Below are 6,160 nucleotides of genomic sequence, written 5' to 3' on the forward strand. Positions count from 1 at the left end.
AATTATGCTAAATCATGCAAATATAACTTGTCTGTGTATAACCATAACTGCTGGGACTGCCCAAGCAGAGCTCCTGATTGACATGTGTATTATGGTGCATTGAGTTGGTTGGAATCTCTCCAGCGCGCTGACAATAAACAATGATTCATATTAAGATTGACTTTGAGTATCCCTGTGTAAGAATTTTCACAACACTGCTTACTTGTAAATGAACTAATGAGGGAATAACACACACCAGGCCATGGAACAGTAGAGCAGCCAATTGTTCAATTTCATTTGGTCCCTTAAAAAGAGGGGGACCACATGTAAAAAGTGCTGTAATTCCTTCACCGTTCACCCGATTTGGATGTAAATACTCTCAAATTAAAGCACTTTCAACTCATATTCATTATTTAATTTAAACTGCAATATGCTGTGGTAGACAGCTAAAATAATAATAACTTGGTCAATGTCCAAATATTTATGGATCTGACCATATATGTTTATTTTGAGCTTCACTTTTAATAATTCAGCATGACCTGAACTTGATAGATAGGTCTTCTGTAACTAAGCCACTCAGGAACATTTAATGTCATCTATGTTAGCAATTCCAGTGAATATTTGGCCTTGTGTTTTAGTTTATTGTTCTGCTGAAAAGTGAATTTGTCTCCCAGTGTCTGTTGGAATGCAGCCTGAACAAGGTTTTCCTCTAGGATTTTGCCTGTGCTTAGCTCTATTCCATGTATTTTTATCCTAATAAAGCGCCTAGTGCCTTATTACAAACAGGATGCATATTTTGTATAATCTTCCTTCTTTTCACTCATTTAGGTTAGTATTGTGGAGTAACTACAATGTTGTTGATCCATCCTCAGTTGTGTCTTATCACAGCCATTAAACTCTGTAACCAGAGGTGTAAATTAACTAAGTAAAAATACTTCGAAGTACTACTTAAGTAATTTTGCGGGGGATATCTGTTCTTTAATTTGCTATTTACTTTTCGTCCACTACATTCCTAAAGAAAATAATGTATATTTTACTCCATACATTTTCCCTGACACCCAAAGTACTTGTTACATTTCGATTGCTTAGCAGGACAAGAAAGGTGTCTAATTCACCCACTTATTGTCACGACTTCTACCGGAAGGTAACTCCTCTCCCTGTTCGGGCAGCGCTCGGGGGTCTACTAGCCACCACCGATCCCTTTTTCCTTTTCTGTTTGTTTTGTCTTTGGTTCCTTTTTCACACCTGGTTTCATTTGCGTTAATTTCTGGGTATAAGGGTAACCTGTTGCCTGCCTAAGTTTGTGCGTGATTAGTCTTGATGTGCTCGGTTGTATTTACCGTTGTTTGTTTTCACGGTTACACAAGTGTCGGAACTGTGTTTGTTCCTCCTTGTGTTTGCAGGGGTTCTCTGTTACAAGGGCGTAGTTCTTTTCGACTGTGCCATTCCTGTGTTGGTGGACTCTCTTACTTAAACACTCTTCTCAGACATCCCTGCTCTCCTACGCCTGACTCCTACACCTATCACTTAGATGCACCTTATCACACTTATGAAGAGAACATCCCTGGTCATCTACTACCTCTGAACTGGTGGACTCACTAAACACATATTATTAGTTTGTAAATTGTGTCTGAGGGAGGGTACCCCTGGTTATCTGTAAATAAATAAAAACAAGAACATGGTGCAGTCTGGTTTGCTTAATATGAGGAATTAAAAATTATTTATACTTTTATACTTATGTGCATTTACTTTTGATACTTAAGAATATGTCAAAACCATATACTTTCAGACTTAGTAGTATTGTACTGGGTAACTTTTACTTGAGTCATTATCTATTAAGGGATCTTTACTTTTACTCAAGTAGGACAATTGGGTACTTTTTCCACCACTGTCTGTAACTGTAAAGTCTCCATTGGCCTCATAGTGAAATCCCTGAGTGGTTTCCTTCCTCTCCGGCAACTGAGTTAGTAAGGACACCTGTATATTTGCAGTGACTGACTGTATTGATACACTTTATGTGGTGTATGTATTAACTTCACTATGCTCAAAGGGATATTCCATGTCTGCTTTTTTATTTTACCCATCTACCAATAAGCACTGGAAAACCTCCCTGGTCTTTGTTTACAATTATCTGTATGTGTGGGGTACAGAGTTGAGAGAGTTAAAAATCATGTTAAACACTGTTATTGCACACAGTGAGTCCATGCAACTTATGTGACTTTTTAAGTAAACGTATTTAGGCTTTCCATAATAAAGGGGTTAAACTTGTCTTAACATTTCATCTTCAAACGTTTTATTAATTTGAAAAAAAGTAATGCCACTTTGACATTGATTAAATTAAGATTTTTTTGTTGTCATTGGCCTACATAGCCCAATGACAACAAAAAAATCTTAATTTAATCAATGTTAAACGCAGGCTGTGAATTTTTGGGGGAAAAAGTCAAGGGGTGTGAATACTTTGAAGGCACTGTATCAATAAATCTTGTGACCTTGTTGATGCCTAATATGTACTCCCAATGATATCCCCTCTGTGTTGTGTGCAATCAAACTTGCAAACAAGGTTTGCCATAACAAAGGAGTGGAATATTCACTCAAGCCATTTCAGTTTTTCATTTTTAATCAATTTGTTGAAATCTCTAAAAACATAATTCCACATTGACATGATGGAGTATTGTGTGTAGGCCAATAATGGTATGGGCTGTTTTTCATGGTTCATGCCGCATAGTTCCAGTGAAGGGAAATCTCAACGCAACAGCACACAATGGCATTCTAGACGATTCTGTGCTTTGTGGCAACAGTTTGGGGAAGGCCCTTTCCTGTTTCAGCATGGCAATGCCCCAGTTCACAAAACAAGGTCCATACAAAAAAGGTTTGTTGAGATCGGTGTGGAAGAACTTGCCTGGCCTGCACAGAGCCCTGATCTCAACCTCATCTAACACCTTTGGGATGAATTGGAATGCAGACTGCGAACCAGGCCAAATTGCCCAACATTAGTGCCAGACATCACTAAATGTGCTTGTGGCTGAACGGAATCATGTCCCCGCAGCAATGTTCCAAAATCTAGTAAAAAGACATCCTGGAAGAGTGGAGGCTGTTATAGCAGCAAAGGGGGAACCAACTCCGTATTAATGCCCATGATTTAAGGAATGAGATGTTCGATGAGCAGGTGCTCACCTACTTTTGGTCATGTAGTGTAGCTGCCACCTGGTAGAGGGCCTGCTCATTGGCGGTGCGGCCCAGGCCGGACTGGGGATCAGCCCTGGGGATCAGCTGCTGCAGCTCCAGCAGCTTTGGGTCTCCTCCCATGGGTGCGTGGAGATCTGGTATATACTGGGGCCATAGGTTTCTTTGTTGGACATGAGGATGGCATAAATGCCGGTCATGCAGGATATGAGACCGGTGAGGCCTTGGAGATTATGGATGCCAGACTGGTCTTGGATCCTGAAGCTGTAACGTGTATGCTAAGAATTGGGAAGCAAGTATAGGGAGTGAGTTTTAAAAAACCCGGAACGGAACAAAACAAGAAACACGAGTAGCGTACAGACGTGAAACACAGAAGCAGAGTCAATAATGCCTGGGGACAGAACCAAAGTAGTGATATACGGATATAGAGGAGGTAATCAAGAAGGAGATGGAGTCCAGGTGAGTCTCATGAGGCGCAGGTGCGTGTAATGATGATGGCAGGTGTGCGTAATAATGAATAAACTGGCAAAGTCGAGCGCCGTAGAGGGGGAGCGGGAGTAGACGTGACAGAAGCGGTAGGTCAGGAAAGGGGTGAGATACCTGTATCCCGTGAAGCAGGCTGTGCAGACCATGACCCCCAGGGCGTAGGCGGCTGCAGGGGAGATCATCATGTCCACGGAGGCCCCAACAGTCACACCACCCACCAGAGTCACATTCTGAATGTCGGCCATGGTGATCTAGCCTCTCTTGTTGAATAGGGCAGATAAGGCCGAAGGCTGTCATCGACAAGGAGCTGAGGCTTATGAAGGTCTGCAGGACAAGCCTGTACTGGTCAAAGTTGAAAGAGGGTCAGAACACCCAGAGAACCAGGGTGCCCATCACTGACAGGATGTCTGACTGGTAACTAGTCATCCCTTTGACGTGGCCATCGTTCAGGCTTGGCTGATACAGCACAAACGTGACCCCAACCCAAAGTAACAGACAAACAGATGAGGATGGAGCCACCTGCGTCATTGTTCTTTAGGTATTTCAGCACAGCCATTTACATTTACATTTACATTTAAGTCATTTAGCAGACGCTCTTATCCAGAGCGACTTACAAATTGGTGCATTCACCTTATGACATCCAGTGGAACAGTCACTTTACAATAGTGCATCTAAATCTTAAAAGCGGGGGGGTGAGAAGGATTACTTATCCTATCCTAGGTATTCCTTAAAGAGGTGGGGTTTCAGGTGTCTCCGGAAGGTGACAGCCCACTCTGTCACAGCAAAGATATGGACCTCTCGCAGGTCCTCTAGCGGGCTGTTCTTTCCCAGCACCGCCCCAAAGGAGATAAGCACCACGCCGCATGTAAACTCAGCATTGACCAGGTTGACGACCCCAAGGTGGATCTTTCCATCGGAGTATAACTGGAAGTAGCCCTGGACCAAGTAGCCCTTCCCACTAGATGGCGAAGTTGGCTGTCAGGAAGTTGAAGACCATCCCGCTAAAGCCGCAAAGCCACATGAAGGCCAGCAGGCAGCTGCAGGAAGGCCAGCAGGCAGCCAAAGATCATCATCTGCATGTCAGGGAAGAAGGGACAGTCTCAATACAGGGAGTTGTCCATAGGGTTGGTCTCATTGTTCCTGAAACTTGCCGTTGGCATTGTCGTCATAGGTGACAAAGCTGGCACAGAGACCAAGGAAAACCACTTCCATCACCAGTTCCAGCACTGGCAAGCGCACCCTCAGGCTAGTGGACTTATTCATGGTGCAATGGACAGCTCACAGAGACCAATTACTCTAGCAGCAGCACTCTCTCCTTCCCTTTCTACCTCTCCTGCCAGATAAGTGTCTACTGGCATTGTGCAGAGAGCAGACGCACACCACACAGCTACACAAGGACTCCACATCTCTCCCACTCAGGACAGAGTTGTACTTTGGTCCCTCAAATTAACCCGCCTGTTCTACAGTTTCACAACACAATGTGTACTGATGGAATTGTTATAGATTCAGATAAAATAAATTGGTAGGGTTGTCGCCATGCAGGGTCTATTTTGATTAAGAAAGTAAATGTTTTTTTGGTGGGTTTTTTGTGTTTACATTTTTTTTCTTTCCCCTTTTTCTCCCCAATTTTGTGGTAACCAATTGTTAGTAGCTACTATCTTGTCTCATCGCTACAACTCCCGTACGGGCTCGGATGAGACGAAGGTTGAAAGTCATGCGTCCTCCGATACACAACCCAACCAAGCCGCACTGCTTCTTAACACAGCGCGCATCCAACCCAGAAGCTAGCCACACCAATGTGTTGGAGGAAACACTGTGCACCTGGCAACCTTGGTTAGAGTGCACTGTGCCCGACCCGCCACAGGAGTCGCTGGTGCACGATGAGACAAGGACATCCCTACCGGCCAAACCCTCCCTAACCCCGGCCGTTTACGACAGCCTGGCTTGGTGTTTTTTTTTTACTTCCCAACTATTTGTCACTGTAAGCCTCAAATTAGAATTTCTATTGTGAGAGGGATTCATTTTTTATTTTCTATTGTTTTATTTAACCTTTATTTTACTAGGCAAGTCAGTTAAGAACAAATTCTTATTTACAATGACGGCCTACCAAACCCGGACGACGCTGGGCCAATTGTGTGCCGCCCTATGGGACTCCCAATCACAGCCGGTTGTGATACAGTCTAAATTCTGTAAAAAGCACTGAGCTAATGCCTTCAAGGTATTATAGTATTCAACACTTTTACTAAACAAAAGAATGCCCAAACAATTTACTTGGATTTTATATATTCATTGCAATTACTAGTAATTCTACTTCATTAGAATACAGCACAATATATTCCACAACATATTTCTGCATTCCCACCCACCAACGAATTTCTGACTACACCTCTGCGTTGGAGTAAATACCTTTGCTTTAGCCTTTATCAGTGAACAGGTGTTGGGTTGGTAAGTGATTTTGTAAACGTTGACGCACTGCAGGCAAGCTCTGTTTCAAATTGTGTTTCATTGTGGG

At 43.1% G+C, this 6,160-nt stretch overlaps 1 pseudogene; it reads right to left on the reverse strand.

Moving 5' to 3' along the window:
• Window positions 1-2,587: 2,587 nt before the first annotated feature.
• LOC118399792 (ammonium transporter Rh type B-like) lies at window positions 2,588-4,911 on the reverse strand (annotated as a pseudogene).
• Window positions 4,912-6,160: the final 1,249 nt, after the last annotated feature.

This window comes from Oncorhynchus keta, chromosome 21 (genome assembly GCF_023373465.1).
Source record: "Oncorhynchus keta strain PuntledgeMale-10-30-2019 chromosome 21, Oket_V2, whole genome shotgun sequence".
NCBI classification, from domain to species: Eukaryota; Metazoa; Chordata; class Actinopteri; order Salmoniformes; family Salmonidae; genus Oncorhynchus; species Oncorhynchus keta.